The 22,602-nt window shown below is 40.4% G+C and overlaps 1 long non-coding RNA gene across 1 annotated transcript in view; it reads right to left on the reverse strand.

Annotated features, from left to right (window-relative positions):
• Window positions 1-22,158, reverse strand: part of LOC132327497 (uncharacterized) — a 33,978-nt gene extending 11,820 nt beyond the window's left edge. The window contains exons 1-4 of the long non-coding RNA XR_009486536.1: window positions 21,719-22,158; window positions 14,207-14,370; window positions 11,367-11,531; window positions 5,648-5,739 (exon numbers count right to left, since the gene is read on the reverse strand). This is a non-coding gene — a long non-coding RNA (uncharacterized LOC132327497). The remainder of the gene's footprint in view (window positions 1-5,647; window positions 5,740-11,366; window positions 11,532-14,206; window positions 14,371-21,718) is intronic.
• Window positions 22,159-22,602: the final 444 nt, after the last annotated feature.

A 22,602-nucleotide genomic window follows, 5' to 3' on the forward strand; every position in this document is an offset into this window, starting at 1 on the left:
CTCACATCTGTGACATTGGGAATAGCTGGGGAATTCTCCACTCTGTGTGTGCGTGCTTTCACTTCTGCTGTGCTGTGGGGCTGGATGCTGCTGTGTGCACCAACAATCCTCATTACAAGGAGGGGATGAGAAAGCTTTTACAAACCTACCAGGAGGGGATGAGAAAGCTTTTACAAAAGGCTATGAAGTTATTGTGGGGTTGGATCCCATGACCTTGAAGTTAGGGGCTTTCCCTGCTTCACTACCAGAAAGACACTGGCTGGCACGATTAGTAATCTACAGGAAGGCTGCAGTAGATTTAAGCAGTCTAAACATATTATCTTAGAAACCCTGAAGTTGTCTGTTTAATTCCTTCAATTTAAGGAATTGTTGAAATACAAATTGTTTTAAGATGAAGCTGACCTGTAACTGCAGTATACCACTTTGCCATTATCTCTTAAAGAAATAAAACCCCCAAGTACCTAACTTTGTAAAATAGCGGGAATTTAGAGTCTGATAAATTATTAAAAACTGCTAAAGAGATAATGAAAAGCAATACATGAGTAATCTACATTTCAAAAGCCAAAACACAGCCGTGCTGTATTTCTTACAATTAGTTTTGCTGTCATGCTCATCCTGTGCAGAACTTGGGAGATCCACCGCAGCAGCGAACTTTCCAAGCACGCATTCTGCAAAAGGCCATCTCATTACGCAGCCAATTAAAACGATTTGTTTGTTCATGATGGAATCTAATGTAGGGATTTGTTTTCTTCCAATAGATACCTTCTGCTAAGAAGCCAATTTGGCACAACTTTATAATTGTGCTGGTTCCACTGGGAGCTACAAAGAAGTTTGTGAAGCTGATAATTCTTTAGTGCAAATGAACGAATAATAAAGACAAGACTCTTATGAAATTTTCCACAGTGAAAATTCAGAAACATTGTAGCATCCAAAGAAAATGCTGGAGATTAAAAACCGTAGGGCTGTGTTATATTACCATCCTTATTGTCTTCCTGATGTTATAATATTTATGATATTATTATATTAACATATATATTATATGATCAGCTTTATTGTTGATGTATCAATGAAGTTGTATTCTTGAAGATTTTAAGACGAACAAATTGATATTGCAAAACCTTTTTCCTTCCCAAGGAAGATACCAAAGATGCTGTAAGAGTTGTCACAGTGACAAAGTTTTGCGCTCTGTTTCTCAGATAAACACATTAACCATCAGAGCCAACCCGGGCATAAAATTCAGTAACTTATATAAACACATTTTAAAATTGCAAAGAGAAACCTGTAGAGCCTTATAGTCTTTGCTTGTAATGAATGTAAATAAAAATTTTCTCTGAGGCACTCAGAGCAATATGCACCCCACACGGCATAGCCTGTTCATCAAAACTACAGTAGGTACAAACCTGCAGATTTAAGCATGAGGCATGGAGGGAACAAGAGGAAAGAGGCTGCAGTTTTCTAAAAATAAAGCTGAAACTGAACCAGGCACATTTTCTGACAAAAAAATAAGGCTTTCTGTAGCTCACAGTGGAGTTGACTTTGGCATGGAAGCTTAGCTGGTGTCATTGCTGCAACAGCAGCAATGAAACATGGAACACTCAGGTATTTTTTTGGCTCCAAAGCTTGGTTTCTCTTTTCTAATTTGGGTGGAGGGCAGGGGAAAGCAGTAGAATGAGGACCATCAATATGATCAGGGACAGACCCGATCGCCCAAAGCTGGTGGAGAGATTGATAGTCCTTGTTGCAGACCTCATAATCCTTGAGGAAATGCTGAGAAAGCCTGACATGAAGAACTTATCATCCTTCTGGACATGAGTGACTCTGCAGCAGTGCCAGCAAACTACTTTATGGATGATTCTCATGCTGCTATCAAAGTGGTGAGAAAAGATGGATGCTGTTGGCAGTGATGGGGAGAGGGTGTGACCCCTGATGGTCCTTACATGTTGTATTTATGGGCATCCAGAACCTCACACTCTTCTTTCCAGGGCAATTGGTATGTTAGCAGAGACAAAAAAAAAAAAACAACAAAAAACCAACAACTAATACAGAAATACTACTATTGAAAAAATAAATACTAGTACTGTAAGTACTGCCTTTCATCTCTTCTCCTTAGCCCTGGGAATCCAGCCCAAAAATGAAGAGAGTGAAGGAGGCCTCTGACAGCTCTGGGGAAGAGCTGCTGCATACCTGGAAGCTAAGGAGAACTCCTAAGGTGAGACGCAACTTTCATCACAAGTGATTCTGTGGCCGAGGCCTGAGGGTTTAATCCACTCTGCAGAATTAATCAGAGAATCATGTTTCCTTTTCTTGGAGGCAAAAGTTTGGTTTATATCATTAGGAGATTAAAATTAGAAACTAAAAATATGGTGTATGCTCACATACATCCAAAGGTAGGAATTTTCCTCAGGGTATTTAAATTGCCCCAAGCAGATTTCCTTTTATGGCCACAAGTGTGTGGAACTAGCATTTCCCTTACCTTGTGACTTTATCATCTTTCAAATTAGTGCAAAGTAGCAGTCAAGTACCACTAACCCAGAAGTTTGTAACACTGAATTTTGGCTCAGTAACTCAGAAGAAAAGATGGTTTGTTACAATATTTGAGCTATTTTCCCTTGGACAATAAATGCCGGTTTGAAACATCATTATTATTCTTATTGTGGATAAAATTAGAATTTAAACTTGCAAAATATACGACAGAAGCTGACAATATAATAAAATGAAGTTTTGGGGCTGATGAATAGTTTATGCTGTGGATGCTAAAATAAGATAAAGAATGGAGTTAATGCTGAAAAAAATGAGCTGGATACATCTCATTAGGGGCTTACTGCTGTATTTGCATTTTTGTTTAATACTCAAATCCTGAAGCACTGCAAATGAGCTGTAACTTTGCAGTCTTTAAAAAATAAATAAAGATTAGATAAATGCAGATGCTGTGCAAATAGTCAAGCAGCAGCAGGCTACTGGGCAGCCATTAACAAGTGCTGGGAAGTTGCACAGGTGACCATGAAGAACTTTCCAGGACAACCAAATGCCAAAGTGATGTGTAAGTTCCTTCTACTTCTTTCCTTGAATTTGTCATACAGGCTATTCAGAAGTCACCTGGAATTATGCCTTGTTAGGTGGGGAAAGTTGATGTATCTGTAGGTGGGGAAATAAATGTAGCATTGCAGTCATGTACAGAAGAGACAAATAGCATAATTGCACAATGCCTGAATTATTGTGAAGGAAAAGAAACAACCTTTTCTGTTATTTCTAGTTCTTCTTCATTATCAAGTAACATATGAGTATCTCCTGGATTCGCAGTCATACCCAGACCTTCTAAAAATTACTTATGCTCAATCAGATGAGACAGTTGCTCATTTACATCCCAGATTACAAAAGCATTTTAAAAATCTTTCTTTCACTATCCATTTATTTGTCTGCCCCATGTGTTCTTATTGGTTGTTCGTTATGAAAGAGATTTATGGTTTAAAACTCCTTCTTATTTATCCCCTTCCTTTTAATGAGTAACTATAAAATAAGCATCATTTTCCTAATGTGCATTTTGAGTGTCAGAAATAGGCAATTTAAATGTGAGGCTTCAAAGAGCTATTAATGCTGCAATTTAGTGACAAAATATCTCTGTTTTCAGTGCCTCTTGCCACTCTTCATTTCAGTGATTTATTGTGTTATTTCTCAGCCTGCAATAGTTAGTGCCCTAAGTAGCTGGTTTATTTTTGTGTTTCTCTGCACATTAATACCCTTTGGTAATGGCTGGCTCTACCTTTGTTTGGCAGTCGGCCAAGAGGAATGCCACAGAACCCCACATTGTGCCAGGCCCTTCGTGACACCTTCCTGGGGCTGTGTCTCCATTCCCTGGCTGTGGATGACTCCTGAATACTAACTTGGAAAAGCTCAGCCTGCCATGAATGGCTGCAGCCTCGCCAGAGAGCGCCAACCGCTGCTTTCTCCCCCCGATGACAAGGGGGAAAAGCTGTCACAATGACTAACATGAAAACCTAAGTAATGATAGAGATTAGAGGGTTTCTTGATGATTAGCTCAGCTTCATCTGTTCCAAAGCCTTCAGAGAGGATGAACTCTGTCTCAAGAAAGGCACTGTTGCTCAGTGAGTTTAGCAGCCTCTTTTCTCAACTATGCTACAAGCACAAGTAAGTTCTTAGCACTCAGTGTGTGGCAGGCACAGTTTCAGGGTGCTGGATTTCATGACTGCCTGCATGAGGCACAATGTAAATTATCCAGCAACCTGCTGCTGTTTGAAGATATTGAAAGGTTTTTTCCATTTTAAATGTGCACTCAAAATCCAGAGACTGTACCACCTTGCCTGCATTAGATATACACTTGTGCTGAAAATGTTTTCAGACAGCTTCATATAAACAGGTCTTTTGTGAAAATATATTCTTTTGTGAAAATATATTGTGGTGTTCCAAAAGCTGCAAAAAGACAAATTGTGCTTGTCAAAGCCCTTCCACAGTCTTCTCTCTTCTCCTCCCAGACTTCAAAGCCTATAACACAGAATAGGTACCCTCATCATTTACAAACTGTGTATGATGCAGGGATGGCTTAGTGTCAGCGTTGGCATTTCAGGCTGAGGAAATAAACCTCAGAGTTGTGAGGAACCCGTCCCAGCATAGTACAGCAGATCTATTACAAAATTTCCTTGCTCTGTGCTCTAATCCAATATTGTTAATTGGCTGACCTAAATGCATTCCTGTGGTGGTGCCTCCCAACAGCAAAATCAAGTAAACAGCAACATTTGTCACTGGAACAATAGCTGTTGCCCCAGATTTGGTCCTGAATCTGACTCTTGTACCCCAGCAGATCACAAGCCCACTTTTGTTTAGATTTTATCCTGTAGTTGAAATATTGGCAGAAATGCAGGACAGAAAAGTCCTGGGGGGAAAAGTACAGAGAAAGAATAGCCTCCTCCTCCATCTGAGTGCTTAAAAAAGGGTTATTCCCCGAAGGGTTATTCCTAGAGAGGACAAAAATGTTCACTAATGATATAAAATAAAAAAAAAAAAAAACATGGCCTTTTTGGCAAAAGGAATGATCTATTGTGATCAACAACTCATTTTCATGCCACAAGAGCAAATTTCCTTACAGCTTATTGAGAGGGTAATGTCCCACCAATGTAGCAGAGGATGTGATGGGCTCGTTTCTCATGGGTGGTGAGGGACCTTGCTGCTGAACTAAGTTCCCTAAAGGGAAAATCAATGTTATTGCACCCAGAAAAAACATATGCCACAATATTTGCAAAATCTACCCAGGCTTGTCAAATTTATTTCTACTTAGATGTATGCTTATACAGTATTTAGCACTGGAACACATTTTTTTAAAAATTCTCAAACTCCTTTTTTTCCAGGAGTAGGAAGCCCCCATCACTTTAGCTGGACCATCCCCAAAGCCAAAAAGCACTCTGAAGTTCAGGGGAGACTGGCTGGATAGGAAAATTGCTAGTGTAGCCTGTAAATTGTTAGTGCAGACTATGGATTGGGCAATGCCATGGAATGAGCCTTATGTCAATCTCCCAAAACTTCAAGATCCCCTGCAAAATTTGCATCACCTGGCAGTTGAAATACACCTGCCCTTTGTCCTATTTTGAGTTTTAAAGGACTGTATGTGCCTGAAATTCTGCCATTTTATACCCACCTGCTCTTCAGTCTTATGCCAGGTGTTACTGTGAGAAGACTTAAGTATGCATAGAGCCCGAAACAATAGCTTGACAAACACATATTCTCCACCTGAAATAAAAATAAGAAAAATACTGAAATTTTCTAAGAGAAGTCTGAAATGTCACTTCACTGAATGAGTTCACCTGAAAGAACAGATCAACCATAAAATTGTTCTCTACATGCACCTGAATGCTCTTTGATTGCCACAGCCAGTCACCGACCATCACATTAGTCTTTGAAAGAGGAAACTGCAGACTGACTGTGGAGACTTGGGGACATTAGGCCAGCAGGGCTTGTAGACACTCTGAAAGTTTCTCTCCTCACTCATACAGTGATTCACTGCTGAGCATTTTGCAGTTTAACTGGCCACAGAGAAGGCTGTCAACTATTTCCAAGTGCTAATCATCACACTTTTGTGGAGATTGAAAGAGGGACATAATAACGAGGAGTGCCTCAGAACAAGAAGAAGCTGGGCTGTCTGAGAGCATCAATTTAGGCACACATACAAGATCCACAAACCCAGGGCTCCCAGATCTTCAGGCTGGTCCTTCCACGTGGCAGGAATATCTTTTTGTTTCTCATGTGAAACAGTCACTTATATTTACTCATTTTATTTATGGGGTATGTCAGTAATTTTCTTATTCTGGGGAGTTTGCACAATGTTCTGAGAAGGGGAAGATCTTAATAACTCTGCCCATTTTATTCAAAATCCACATGGACTGTACAAAAATATTTCATATTTTTATCTCATTTTCACCACATTTTTCAATAGAAAAGGAAAATCTAGAAATAAATGTGGAATTATGTAGTTCAAGTTTATTAAGTCTACTTGACCCATGTGTCATATAATGACATTTTAATTTTACTGCCTGACATTTAACAAATCCTTAGCAGTCCTGAAAAAGTTAATGATTGAAAAAGAAAAAAGAAATCTCTCTGTGGAGTTAACTAAAATACATGCAAATAAAATAATTAGCAGCATATTTTGTTTTATCATATAAAATTGTTCATTATTATGATTTTTGATTGCATGTTCAGCATGTATTTATCCCCAGCCTTTTGACTAACAGCTTGCCCTATTTATTTAAATAGTGGTTGTTTCTTTAAATAGACAATAAGGAGAGACCAATACAATAATAATAGTAATGCTAATATTCCTATCATGTATCAGATTTTCCCTCCTTCACACTACTGACCTGGAGAGGCTCTACTACAGGAATGAAAATACTACGTTGCCTTTGCACATTTCCTACAATAGGATCATGTCCCTCCCAGCTATTTGCAAGAAGTCCTATAGGAACAATTATGAAATACTCTCATTCATTTGGCACAATGGCATATGGAAATTTCCTGCAACACTAATTACTATGGTTGCAATCTTTAGCCAAAAATGTCAGTGTCTAGGATTTAATTAGGCTGCAGCAGGATTTTAAAACTGACCTTCTAGTTTAGTTAATTAATTTTCCAGTTCTTTTCTTTTTTCTTTTCTTTTTTTTTCAGAGAATCCTGTCACATCAGTTTTTAAGAGATTTTAATTAAAAAGAAATCACTACTTCTAATGCCAGCCGAATGTCTAAAAGCAGTTGTTAAAACATTTTTAGCAAATAAAGCAATGAGGTCAAGTCCCTATTGCTTCAGCACGCCCTGCTAGCCATTGCCCACAAGTGCTAGGATTGCCACCCAGGTATTGGTGAAAGGCAGTTTGCAAAGTGTAAAAGTGTAATGAAGTTCTCCCCCAATTAACTATTATTCCTCATGCTTGCATCAGCACTCTCTGCTGATAGTGATTTCTTTACAGAAGTCTTTTACAGTATTAATTAGAGACCCGTTTGAATAAAAATACGGAAACCAACACGCTGAAAGTCTTGGAAAGATTGAATTGCTCCAAAATCTCCAATGAGCATCTGAGGCTGGCTTCTCATTTGAACCAGAAATCTTGATATAAATTCGGTTTCAGAGTTATAAAGACAGAACTGCAAAAAAGACATTTTTTTGTTCAGTTTTATCTTGACATGAGCCAAAATATGCCTTTTATTCTATCCCCTTTCTTTGTGACAGTTACTCTGCTGAGGAGTTACACATTACTCTTTCCTGTGGAGAAAATTAAAAACAAGCTATCTAGCAGTCCCAGCTCTGCAGCCCATTCCAGCTACTGAACTGTGTCACACTGTTTTAAAAGAAGAACTATAGTACATCCCCTGAAATGGAAGCAGCTGTGGCTTTTTAGGTGCCGAGGAATCAATAAAAGGATGAAAAAGTACATGGATGTGCCTGAGACTGCTCTTGACATCTGCACCCAGACACAATTACCAGCTATAGGGTACAAGAATGCAGGGGCTTTGCAGCTAGGATTTAATCACCAGGATCATGCATGTTGCCAGCTAAACCATGCAAACGTCCGGGAGCTGCTTTTTTGCACACTGTGGGAAACTTTAATCTCTATGGCAATACTTGTGATGGATTTCTAGTCATAGGTCCGCCCTGTTTCCCCCATATCCTGGATGAGACAAAGGAATTAAAACACAAGTAGAAGAATGTCATCTTGTTATAGAATCATCACCTTGCCAAAGAGTCACGGTGATTCATAATCCCAGAGCTATCACCTGGGATAACTCATCAAGCCACTAGGAAGGGCAATAGCTATACCCATGTATCTCTGCAGCTCAGTCTGCCTGTATCTGTCATCTTTCCATTGCAGACAAATGCTTCCCTTGCAACCACAAAATGCTGCTACACTTTGGAAGCAGAAGAAATGAGACTCCGTTCTTTAAAGGAGACCAGGGTTTGGATAAATAGAGAGGAAAAAAACAGAGTTAGAAAAGACACAAGGTTTGAAAGATGCGAGAGAAGAAAATATCAGAGAAAATAACTTCAGGGAATATTCCAGTTGAAATCTCAGAAGAAAATATCAGGAGGACTGGAACCTCTCTCCTGTAAAAAGGGTGAGAGTTGGGGTTGTTCAGCCTGCAGAAAAGTAGATGCTGGGGACCTTGCTGCAGCCGTTCAATACAAAAAGACTTTTACCAAGTCCTGTTGGGACAGGACAAGAAATATTGGTTTTAAACTGCAAGAGACTAGATTTAGATTGGATATAAGGAAGAAATTCTTTACCATGAGGATGATGAGACACTGAAGCAAGTTGCCCAGAGAAGTTGTGGATGCTGCATTGTTCAAGGCCAGGGTGGATGGGGTTGTAAGCTACCTTCTCTAGCAGAAGTAGTCCCTTCTATAATGTCCCAAACCATTCTGTAATTCTCTGACCTGCCAGTGAGCAAGTCTGATGGCGAGCTGAGAGCCTGCTATCTTCAGTTTGTTTGCTCAGTAGATCATGGCTCATCAGTGGTGAATTATCAATACCATGTCAACTCACTTTCCGTACAAAACCTCTCTCGAATATCATGAAACCTCCAGGATGCAGGAACCTCTATCAGGTGTTCCATAATTTTGAGGAATGTGCTTTTGATGTTGCCCCATTATTCATTCATCAGAGGCAGCTCTCTAGGCCTTTACAAACTGCACATGCCTGTTCTCATTTCTCAGCAGTGAGCTTGCCTGAAGACACAAATTGTCATCAGATACATTTGTCCTCATGTTACTGGTCTTTTCCTGCATTACTGCATCATGCTAAGCTCCACTACAAGGGCTACCCAAAATATGATGAGCTCTCTCTCCTTTTTCTAACAGGTTTAACTGTTGAACACATCCTCTTCAGAGAGCCAGAGAGGATTTGTCTAACAGAGTGGCTGCATGGTTGCAGTGTTTGTTGGCTCTTCATCCTCAGCAGGTGAGGGTATTCCATTGCTCACAGATTTAACTGAATATTTTAAGGGCAGCACCACTAAGTTAAAACCAAGTAATTTATTTCCCTTTAAAAGAACAACCACAGGGAGGTTATGGCCTTTCAGTTGTGTGCTAACTGTTGACCATTTAACTGTTCAAAGCAAGTTCTGAATAACATCAAATACAGACTTTGTTTATCATTAAACAATAAATGAATGGGTGACTGTTTCTGTCTCAGAAACCATGGAGAAGACTAGCAGTAATGACTTGTGAAATGAAATTAAACTTACAGGGAACTGGACTGAACACCGAATTTCTCCACTACCATTAGCAATTTTGGTTTTCCATTGTACAGTGTATATTCCAAGGGTGGAATTTCATTTATCTGAACATATTTTGAACTCATGGAGTTAAAAGCAAACAAGCAAAATAAAGAAGCATCAGTGCATCTTTCATAACCTTTTTTACTGCCAGAAGGTTGAAGGCTTTGAGGATTTGCCTGAAATCATTAGCTGATTTTCTCATTACCTTCACAGTGTGGAAGGAAAGTTCCCTCTGTACCAGCTTTGACGGTCGACAACTTTATCACAAAGGACCCAGTAGACTTCCTGTACCCATAGTTGCATTGACTTTCACATCCCTTCAATAGCTTAAGGTACTTTTCTGCCTTCAATAAATTCACTCCTTACCAATCAATAAAAAAACCCAGAGAATATGAATCTTTCAAAATCAATTATTATGTACAATAATCACACAAGTATGCTAGCGACAGCTGGAGTGTCAAAGCAAATCCCAGGACCAATGATCCCAAAGCCTCCAGAAACTAGCAGAAAATGATGTAGTTTTATTCACTTGTACTTTTGTGTGAGCCAGTGTCAAGGTTAGATGATGAGTGGGTGTATTAACTCCTCAGCCTGTTCCCTCAACTTTCACAAAACAAACTCCACTTAAATGTGAGGATTTTCAGTTTGATCAAATAATTTCTACTGCTGGCTGCCTATTGAAATGACAGGGTTCAGACAAGGTGGGAAAGAACAAAAGAGTGTACATGAGTGCTGACCTCTCACACTAGCTATTTATGCGGTGCAAAGGGGATTCATGAGGCCACTTTACAGAGGTAAAATTTACAAGGCTAGTTAGAAATGATTGCAACAATGCAAGCTGAAAGCAGCTTGGAAAGTCCACATTCAGCACCCTTGGGTGAAGGGCCGGGGTTTTCATCTTCTTCTTAACATTTTTGGTGATGTTGGAAAGTTAGCTGGTGGATGCTCTAGGGATGACACTGATTCCTAAATGACATATTGGTGTAATGTGATTTAAGAAACCTGCAGTCTTCAAATTCCAAGGTATCAAATAATTGCCTTGTAACTGTTCAACCTTTTCAACCACAGCTTTCTGAATCTGAGACATTTGCAAGCTATGGCTGTATTTTTTAAAGTTGATCTTAGAGCTCATTCTGAGGTCTACACTCATATAAGTTTGCTTTCTTGCAAAGAAAGTACTAAGAAATTGACAGTAGGAAATGATGAGAGGTAAGGGTGACTGGCACAAAAGTATGTGTTTTCACATTTGCCCTCAGTGCTTTTTCAAGCCTAGCCTCAGTTTATGGTGTTCTTGCTTTCCATTGGGTCAGTGCATGGCACTGAAAGACCTTGCACACAGCCTTCATCTTCCTTGCTTTTGGCCATCCCCTAAGTACAGCATAATTCAGGGGACAGCCCCAGCAGCCCCATGCTCCATGTGCTGGGGCAACGTGATTTCAAAGGGATGTTTAACTGCATTGCTCTTTCATCCCTCTGTGCTCTGACCCAGGAGTGTAACAAGCATCTTACAACAAATTCTTCCACTCACCAATCCTCTTCCCTCCACCCTCCAGCCCTGTTTTTTACCCCCTTGTAATGCAGATTTCTACTTACATTTTTACAGAGTCAAAAATACGTGGATTACATTTAACTATTTCAAACTGAACACACTACCCAGAAAGTATGCTGAAAGCTCCTTTCTGGAGAAGGTGTAAGAAGATTTCCATAAACAGCAGCCACTTCTCAGTTATTCATGTAGTTGTATGTTGTTGCACAAAGCTGGAATGGAATAGAAGCAAGGTCAGAAATGGAATAGGAGATGTTAACAATTAAAAAAAAAATTAAAAGTATATCTATATTGGTATTTCAAAGCACCACATCAGAGCTCAGGTTTATCAGCAGGAAACTGAATGCACTGATATCAAAGAGCAGCTCTAGCCTGTCAGTCAAGAGTTCAGCCAGATCTTGTTTAGAAGTGTGTGCAGTTCTTAGGATTCCTTTGGTGATAAAGTGAGCTTGGTTTAGCTCCCATTCCTTGTGTCCTTGGTCTCCAGGGAGGGTGATAAATGTGTGTGAAAGAAAACTTTCCAGAGTTAGAAACATCTGCCCTCTGATTGTTTTTCTAGACAACCAAGCCAGAGAAGCTATAAGTCAGATCAGTCTACAGAATAAATATGAATGTAATCAAAACATAAGAGAAAGGGAAACAATTTGAAGAAGTGATAAAAGGAAATAAAACTTCAGCATGAAGACTACTTTATTTTTAAATCCATATATGGCTGTCTCTGCCATTTTCATTGTTCTTAGGTGTTATGTCCTACCTTATTCTACCTCCTGTTTGCATCTTCCCCGTTTTTGCTTCTTGTTTTATGTTTTCCAGGTATTTTTAAGGGCTTCTCCAGTCTTTACAGACAGGAAAGACTGGGAAACTAGAAACTTTAGTCAGCAGGAGGGAAGGTTTTTCTGAATCATTACAAATCCAGATAAAACACACCTTTTGCTCAGTGTTGGCCATTTGCAGTTGTCTCATTACCTCAGGGCCTAATTCCCCTACTTGTGTTATTTTGTACAGGGTTCTTCACCCCCCAAAAAACCCTCAAAAACCCCCACCACAAACCCAGGCAAAAGACATGAGTGTGTCCACAGGGCACTTATGTTACAGCCATGTTTGTCTCCCTGTAATGTTGCAACTCCTCTGTGAAAAGGGTCCCTATTAATTTCTTTAGTAGATTTTAGGACCAGAGAATGTCCTGATTAAAAGTTCCCCAGTTTCATACAAACTCAATTGTTAGGATATATATATATATATATATATATAATGTATGTGTGTGTGTGTGTGTGTGTGTGTGTGTGTGTGTGTGTGTGTGTGTGTGTATTGATTTGATGCATTTAATTTCTCCTTCAGAACTATGGAAAGAATAAACCCAAATTAAGGATGCAGGCAAGTAAACCCTGAACATGAAAAACATTGAGGGGGGTTTAAATCTCAAAGTACAAGTGCCTGCCAAAACAATACTAAAGACCTTTTTTAGGAAGAACAAAACAAAGATGCATGCAGAGCTTCATTTGGCTCAGTTTGGTTTTCAGCTCACAGTTGCAGTTTACAGCCATATTACCATGCAGAGTGACAGACCTATGGACTGGATAAATAAGATTTGCAATTAAGTCCTCATTGGAAAAAAAAGCCAAAATTCACCAGAAGGACTCTGCAAAGAATTTCATCCCTTTTTTAACCAGTTCTAATAAATGAGGTGACAGATGGCCCCAGATCCAATACAAGGTTGGACTGGCTCAGGGGGCTCTGCTTGTTCATGGGTAGCAGCTGAACTCCAGGACTGGGCTGCTCCCTAGGAGACACCATTTGTTTTAATGGGCAGTGCTTCATATTTGTGTGTGTGTGTGTGCATGTTTGTGTCCCTTTTTTTTGGTGCCACATGCACACAATGGCTTGTAAATGATTCCTCACTAGGTTTCCTTTTTGTACCACTGGTAAAGATTTTGTCCTCCACCAGTTCTTGGGGGAAAAGGCTTGCACAGCTTTTCCATAATGGCCTTCTTATCTGTGCAGCCAGCGGCAGCACTGGCAGTGGGCGAGATTGGGTTTTATAATTAAACTAGTGCTCCCTCTGTTGGCTGGATGTCAGGGCCCAGAAACTAGGATTTGCATAGCCAGAAATTGCATTGATTGTGGGGGAAAAAATTTAAAAATTAGTATTCTGACTCTTTGCAAAATGTGATTTCTTATTTTTGAGTGTGCATGCCAAAGCTCCTTCCCCTCCCTTTGCACTCACATCAGTCACAAATAACGTAGAGAGTCTGAAGTTTACCTGGCAAAGAGAAATAATTCAGAGACAAAACTCAGCAACTAGCTGCAGTACTGTCTTTCAAGTAACTCAACAACTGCCAAAGGATGTGGATGAATAATACATACAAATAAAGCTAAACAGGAAAAAAAAAAAAAAAAAGAAAAAAAAAAAGCACCTCATTCAAGTTAAGACCTGCACATCAAAGCTGCATACCACTTCATGAAAAATTGAAAAATTATCTACAGTCCACTTTGCTCATGTTTGTGGGTTCTTCTGTCCCAGTGGTTTCCCTCCACTGTCACAGAAAAATAATGAAATTTTTACCAAATAACTAAATAGCACGCCCAGAAACTGATGGGAGTATTTTGGGTCCCTGTGTTATCTCTCTCATATTGATGGAAGGGGAGTCAAAAGAGTGTAATGAAGTTTTGCCCTCTGTGTTCTACTATGACACAGTGACAGAGAGCCTCATTATTACCTTGTTCTGTTTACAAGGATGGGATTAGTCTTTTGAAAAAGTGCAATCAACCAGGCTTTCCACAGAATGCTGAATATCTTTACTAAATTACAAATTCTTACATTTCAGAACTAATGCTGTTCTCCATTTTAAGAAAGCTGTATGTATCAGCTTTTTAATTAATTACTTACCTGGTGCTCTGTTGCAAGAGAAATACATTTGTGACTGTATCATCAGCAAACATTATTATCTTGTATGCAGCCCATTGGGTTGTCAAGCACTGCTTGCATTAGATGAGTCTCTCCCCTTCTTTGACACAGTGGAGTTTCGGATATTTTGAACTTCATAGGATGAACTGGAGGCAAGAAAAGCTAAGTAAAAATGCCAAGATATGCTTCAACTCAGCTCAGGAATTCTTTTAATCTTACCTCTTTGTAGGACATTGCCACCTGCAGAGGTGTTTCTTGGCAGGGTTCTGGCACTGGCTCTTTTCCAGAGCCTCTGACCTTCCAACAGGCTGTTGTTGCACCTCACTGGATCTTGCTGGATATGAGCTAAGTTCCCAACCAAATCCATTCTTTAAGCTTGTTCACCTAGCTAGCTCACTAAAAGGATGTTTTTTCTCTTTAGAGACTCTTAATTTTTTTCCTTACTTCATTTTTTTTTTTTAATTTCTCTCCTACTAAAGCTCTGTATCATCCCCATTTCAATCTCAGATTGTTTTATACTTGCTGCCCTTGTAAAAACAATTTTCTTTATTTGGTGATGAAGCCATACATGCTGCCAGTCCCTAACCTTCCCCACCACCTTGTTTGGTGTCAATCTTTCTCTCCATTTCCCATGTCTGTTAGCTTAAATCCTGCTGAAATAATTTCTTGCATTTCAGGTACCACAGGGAAGATCAATACCAATTAGGAGACCGTATTGTAATAGAAATGTATTAAAATCTTTCATTCCTATAGGCCAATTTTATTCCCACTGAAGGATAAAATAAGGCAACAGTTTAGAGACAATTCCCCTTTTCTGAAAAGGGCTATATTTCAGGTTAGCTGAGAGCTTAGCAGGGCATGCTGCATTTGCCTACAGTGAAAGTATTATTTCTTCCCATCCAACCTCTCCCCCTCAGTTACTTTTGGACATAGAATAGCACATTAAACAAACCTTGATTATGACCTAAATGTAGGAAATACCTTATACATAGCCTAAGATCCTGAAAATCATTGGGAAGTTATTTTAATGAATGCCTATGAGGGCTTCTTGTTATCTTTATTGGAAAAATCATATAACCATAGTACTGTTTTCTTACTTCTCCACAGATGCAGAAATCACATTCACTTCCTTGGGGTGCAAATCCTTGACACAGAATTTGACTCATATTTTTGTCAGTATGGTCAGAGAAAAGAAGATACATGGTTGCTAAGCTTTTGTGCTTGGATAAGATTTCAGAAAAGAGACAGCTCTGCATCAAAATGCTCAGTCAGCTCCTGAGGAAAAGAGCTTGACAGGAAAGACACTTGTCCTGTTTTTCTTAGAGAAGGCATCTGTGGAAGATTCCATCAAAAAAGGACAGGGATACTTGTTTGTCTTCCACCACCAGGAGGGGCCATAGCTGCAACCAAGAACTTGTCCTTGACTCGTACCACACCCCTGCCTTCCTACATCAAAACCAAAAACGACTTAATTTTTCGTCCATGTCCTTGCCAAAACCTCAAACCCAATGAATTTGCCCGCTCTCCCACCACAAACTGTCTTTAATGGAGAGCATAAAGCACACCATGCTATCCCTCTGCTATTAAGTGTTGCTCAGAAAGCAGAAAAGAGTCACAGCACAGAATAAGGATGGGCAGTGATGTTTACTGCAAATGAAAGTGGGGGGCTGGGCTGGGGGGTTGAGCTTTTCACAGCCTGGTATTAAAAGGTAACTGTTTGCATCTCTGCTGCTGTCAGGAAGAGCTATTCTCTAAAGCAAATGGATTCCTGACAGTGTTTATTCTGGCAGCTGGAGTTTAAAATAATGATCTCAGACGTTAGTTAAGCATTTAACAAACAGCGAATTAAGACTTGCATTCTCAGAGAAATTACTGGAACAGGCCTAATTTCTGGTCTGCCAATCAGACAGAGAAAAAACATTAAAGGAATAAATTGCTTTTTCCCATCCTCCTGCCTGCCTTCAGACAGGCAGATCCGCCAGTCAGGAGAATGTACTTCACCCACGTGTGTCCTCCAAGGCACTGGAGTTTGCTGGGCACTGTGTCCCCATCCTTTAGTGACATGCAGCACCAGTTGTAGGGGAAAGCCTGCACATGCAGCCCTGTTTGTACCAGCCCAGCTGCCCTCTTTCCCTTGCTCCTGAACTGGAGCTGACTTCTTCCCATGGAACTTTGCTTTGGTGCCTTTGCCATCACCACTGCCCACAGCTACATCAGACAATCAGAGCAGAGACTTAATCCCTTTTATACTAAAAATTTGTGGCCTCCCTCTTGAAAATCAGTACTTGTCCCTTGCTTTTGTTTTGCTTGCTTCTTTTATTTCGTTTAAATAGCCCTGGCAGCAATTTATTCAATTCATTCTCTTTTGTCTCTTCTCAGAGCAACTCTTCCTTTTGTCTCCCCTTCCTCCTCTCCCAACACCCTATCACAATAACAGCATGTAGCTCAATCATCAAAACATGTCCATGTCACAGATCTGAAATGCTCTTCTCCAAAATACTGCTGCTAAATTTCAACTGAAAATGTACAGTGGGCAGGGAAAGAGCCCGGACTGCAGGGTCAGAAGGCTTGAAAGACTCATCACATTTTTGTTCCAGTTATAAAGCTAATACCCTGGGAGGGGAGGCTGGGGGAAGTGCTGGGATGAGGGCAAAAGTTGATGAAGTCTGAGCTGTAGAAAAGTGCAGCGTGGCTGGTGCTAGACCAGTCCATCTGGTGGTTCAGCTTCTTTATGGCTTGCTGTGAGAGGATGGCACGGCTCTATTCATGCATGAAAGAAAGCAGAAGACAGAGAGTTGCTGCTGTGATCTGAAACGTGGTGCTGTCTGACTGTCTGACTGCCACCCCAGCCTAGCAGGGCTAAAGGCAGAGAGCAGTGGGAGAGGGGCAGAAAACTCTTGAGTGGGGGTGAGAGATGGATGTACTTTTCTTTGCTGACACACAAGATTGCCAGTTGCCAGTGTTAGCTGGACAACTGTTCTTCCCCTGCAAATGTTAATGTATTAACAGTTGGTGAGAATTCTCAGATAAAATGAACATAAATGTTTATTCAAGCTTCAGCTGTGCTTGGCAACCCCATGTCTTCTGATTTCTTGTCAGGATTCCTTTGCACAGGCTCTCTTTTGCATCTCTCAGAGATAGGGTGTGATTGCCATGCTCTCAGGACCACTGATCACTGCTTAACCCAAGACCTCACCACTGTACAAGACTTGCAGGCTCTTTGATTTGCCACACAATTCTCCACAAATGCACGATAATCAAGAGATCCAAGAGGACTTGCAGAGGTTTCCAACCACACTGCTCTGACACATAAAGATTGCACAAGGAATATGTAAAGTAACCCAACTTCTTCCTGCTGATCTCTGATTCAGTTTCCTTATCAATTTAAAGCATCAGGCTCTTTTAAGACATTCTGGAGGTATCTTCTCCTCTGCCCTTGGAGCTCCTTCTGTGTCCTTCTCTTCTTGGGCTGTGAAACAAACCTGTCCTTCACAGAATCATAGAATGGTTTGGGTTTGGAGGGATATTAAAGATCATCTGGTCCCAACACCCCTGCAGTGAGCAGGAACTTCTTCCTCTAGAGCAGGTTGCACAAAGGCCCATCCATCCTTGAACACTTCCAGGGATGGAGCACCTACAAATTTTGTGGGAAACTGTTCCAGTGTCACACCCCATTCATGGCTCCACATTGTGCTCCTTTGCTCCTAGGAGGACTCATTCAAATCCCCCACCATGTTATGGGGCTGTAAGCAGATTGGCTCTTTTAATGTGGCTGCCATTCTATCAAGAATGCTTAATTTCAGAAGTAAATTACCAATGTGTAACCTTTCTCTACAGGCAGCCCTCTTCTTTGCCTCTGAAATTTTCCTGGACTGAACATGAAAATACACTGGAGAAGGTGAACAAGGTTCAGACCTGAAGTGTGTGTTTCATGATGGCTATATATAAGGCTACATATATGGTATAAGGCTATATATAATGATACTTTTGAGTTTGCACAAACTTCTGACTAGGAAATAAACCAGCAGGAATTGCTAGAGCAATAACAGAGTAAGTGATTATATAGGATTTTGTTTAAAAATTAAATAGGAAAAATATAAACCCAGAAAATAATATTAATTATGTTTCATCACTTTTCAGTAGAAAAGATTTATTAAAAATTTCCCAACTGCTCCTTTTAGTGATTTCTGTTGTTTACCAGGATTTGTTTTAATTTCTTTTAAATCACAGGATAGTCCTTAATTCTTGGAAGAAACACCTTAATTTCTTGGCAAGAATTTTGTTCTTGCTGTTAAAAATGTCTGACACTGATGGTCCTGTTCAGTGAGTAATAAGATTAAAATAATTGTGGTAGGGTTGAAGATGTGGTCTGGTTTCATATCCCAGTTTTCTTTCTAAATGCTTACGCTGCTATCCAAGAGCACTGATGTAACGAGTAGAAATAACCATCATTTCAGAGACAAGAATTTTGGACTTTATACATAACTTTTAAGTGCTGCTCATTCATCAGTGACCTCCAGGAGTTTCTGTTTTCAAACTATAGAGGGATGGTAGGATATCAAGGGAAGTAACAAAAAGTGGTGGGTATAATACATTACAGAAACTGAAAGAAATTGAGAGCAAGAGAAGAAGAGAGAGAAATGCAGCGAGAATTCTTGCCCAGTTTTGCACTGATTGTGTGAGAGAGACCAAGGGGCCCTTTGGATGCTGCCTTCCAGGGGAAGAAGCAATCAGTAACTGCCTTGTAGCTATCTGAAGAATCGACTAGGACAGGACAAAGGGTGTCATCCTGCATCATGTAAGGAAGGATTTCTGTGTGACAAGGCCACTGAGAAGAGGGACAGAGGGGAAAAAACACATCTAAATCTCTTACAGACTGTACAAGCTCTGTGGTGATAGGCAGGGATGGACGAGTACCTTCAAGTCTCCTGTAAATCAGAAATTAGGGAATCCACAGAGATGAGCCTGTTTCCATTATAGTTCTGTGTACACAGAGGTTTTGCAAGCTCAGTGGCAAGGTGCAAATCAAGAGGAAGAAAGAGGCTTCTGATGTGAATCTTGTCTCCCCATTCCTCTCCTTTATGCAGTTTGAACTAGCTTTCTCAGGGGGCAATTGCAATCAGCGGAAGAATGGTGCACTCTCTTCCATTCCATACTTCTAAAGTAGCACATGGTGGATTAAAACTCTGAAACTTTGCTATGTGTAAATATTCTCCAAAACCTGAGATTCAAGAAAGGACTGAAACATATTTTTCTTTTCCTATTTTTGTGTCAGTTTTCAAAATATGATATAAATAAACTTGACTTCATAATCGCATGCTAAGTATGACTTCATGAAGAAATAATAAATTTTACGTTTTCAGAAGCTGCTGAAATATTTTATTGCTGTAGCAAGATTCATGGTGTCTATTACATGGGCAGTAAGGGGAAAATGTTTTTCTTCTGTGTTCTACAGAGAACCCAAACCATTTGCAACAGTCCTTATTCAGGTAGCTCAGCTTATTTTCTCTATCCACATTGGGGATTGAACACTAAGTTCAGCCTGGAGAAGGTACGGACAATTGCCAGGGACCAAATGTTGTTGGTTTCACATCTATGATTTCTCAGAACCACATGAGAGACAGAAGTATGAAATACTTTATCTAAAAATGAAAAAGTGTGACTTGGGGGGTTTATTTTTAAAAAAAAGACATTGAAAAGAAAGCAAGGGGTAAAATTCGCAGGGTAGGAACAGTGGAGCAATGGGTATAGGGACAGGATGTAGAAGATGAAAAGTTGCAGATAAGTCAGCCAATCTCCACCCAAGTTTTCCACATTCCATGACATTTTTTTGTTCATTAGCTGAACTAAAACCCCAAACCCCAGATGTGAACCTCCTTGGGATTGCTTTGCTCCACAGACGTTGCTGTAACTCCTGTCTCAAGAGACATGCTTGAACCCATATTAAATGAGTCAGCTTGGGTAGCCCTGTTTAACTGGGACAGCACAAGCAGCAGAGACAACACAGTGGCACAGACAACCAAGCATTTGCACAGATCCTTGGGCAGCATTTGCAGCTCAGGCAAAGCCCTGTGTTGCCATGAATGCCCTTCCAGGAGCTTCAAGCTACTTCTCATGAGCCTCAGTGAGGGCAGCAGGAAGTCCACCCTCAGCCCAGCCCTGACACCAGGGCAGAGCAGCATTTGCCTCTCTCTATTCTGAGGACAGTTGCACAGGTCTGCAATGCAAACTGTAATGCTCTAGACCTCTCGTCCTCACCAGCCACAGCTGGTGACTTAAGATATTTTATCCCTTGCCAATATGAGCAGACTGCAGCTATCTCTGAGTTACTCTGCTGCAGCCTTCAAACAAAGCCAGAGGATTCTTAAGTGATGGGCATGGGGGAGGAAAAGACTTGTTCCAATGAAATAAATGAAAGAAAACCCATTGATTAGACGAAAACTGTTATGATGGAAAGTCCCACATGATGGACTGTTTCCCTGCTGTGTTCATATCTACATAAAATGGCACAAACACCCACAGATCTATTTGCTATACAGTTATATATATATATATATATATATATATATATCTATAGGGAGAAAGAGAGAGACAGAAAGAGAGAGAGAGAGAGAAAGAAAGAAAGAAAGGAAGGCATGACTGTATACATATATTCCTGTTTCTTTTTTCCTTAAAGTGATTAGAAGCAACTAGTGTACTGATGAACAGCTGGTTTTTGTTTAAATCAGGATACCTGTGTGATATTTACAGGAAGGGAAAATACTGCACAGAATGTGCCAGAATTCTGACCTTTATGTTGTGTAATATCTCCTGGGTCCTATGGGATACCTGGGAAAGTGTGTCAGGAAAGCCTTCTGTCATCTTTGTCTGGCTGCCATGCCTTCTTTTGCTCATCCCCAACAAGAGCTGCAGTTCATGTGTTTGCCTGCCCCGGGAGGGACCACAGATTCTTACTCTACCTGGAGGTGAATGTGACTGGCTCAGACTGGTGGAGTCCAACAGCCCAGTGATTCAACCACCCATATGATCTACCAAGGACCCAGTAAACACATCTCATCTTCCTTTATAAAATTCTTCCCTTACACATTCCTTCCCACCGAGTTCAAGGGCCAATTCCTGCCTAATGAAAGAAACTTCCAAAATCAGGAGTGATCCATCTGAGAAACACATCCACTAAGTTTCTCATTCACCACTAAAACTACATCCTGGAAAAGCCATGGTTTAAAGTGATACAAATTGAGGACATAAGACTGTCCATTGGCTTTAGGACTGCTTCTGAAAGAAATCTGACTCAGCTGTATTGCATTTAAATTTAACCTTTTAAATACAATTTTTATCAGAGACAGTGCTGGTAAATGGGGCATTCAAGGCTCATGTATAGGGAGGAAGACAAAAGAGAAAGAAAGCAAAACAAGAAGAGGTTCACACAGGTGGTTTTTTTTTCCTTTGCATCAGGAAAAACAGGGTTCTGTTATCAAGGGGAAAGCTACCCACCTCACAGTGTGTATCTTAAGGCAGGATTTGTTCCTTTTCATTTCCACAGGTCCCATGCATTTCTTCACTCCTATTACAGTTCAGCTTTCTGTTTCATGTTCCTTATTTTGGTACTTCAGAGCCAGTTTGCAACATATGGTCTATTAGGTGTAGACCTGCAAGTGCTTACATAACTCAAGGCTTGCTGGAGTACAAAGACCTTGGTATACAGCAGATGCACGAGCGAACACACGGTCGAGCGTGCTGTGGATACAAAGGGATAATGATACCGCTCAGAATCAGATTTATTCTGCTTCTCCTGTGGAGTACACCTGTCTTCTGCTGGCTATACGTGTGGCTCCAGCCAGCAAGGCTTCATCATCCAAAAGTAAGCTTAGATCTTCTTTCCCTCATTACTGCACTGTGATTTCCCCTCCTACACCTCATTTGCACAGGGCAGCTACGTGTTCATCTAAGCATTTCATTAGTGTATTCGAGACAAACCCCCAGCAGGCTTGAAAGTGATACGCACAGATGCAAACAAATAAACCTAGAAGAGGAAACATAAGTGTACCCGTGGGTTCACAACAGGTTTTAAACAAATTCCCAGAAAGGAGATTAAAAGTCGTGACACCCTTAGCTGTAAGAAAATGAGTCATGTTTGTTAACTCCTTCTGACCATTCCCTATGCCCTTTAAAGTCTGCTGTGTTGCTTATGCCAGGAAGGGAGCTTCCTCAAAGGAACTTCAACTGTGATCTTCTGCCAGATGGAGGTTATTCCAGAGGTCAGATATTAAGTCCTGGCTCCTGCTCCTTCACCCTGTGTGAAGGATAATGGAGCTGCTATCATCCAGTGGGCAATTAACTGAGGAGTCTTCATGTGGAGTAATTCTGGTGTAAATAAA

Source organism: Haemorhous mexicanus, chromosome 5 (genome assembly GCF_027477595.1).
Source record: "Haemorhous mexicanus isolate bHaeMex1 chromosome 5, bHaeMex1.pri, whole genome shotgun sequence".
Lineage (NCBI taxonomy): Eukaryota > Metazoa > Chordata > Aves > Passeriformes > Fringillidae > Haemorhous > Haemorhous mexicanus.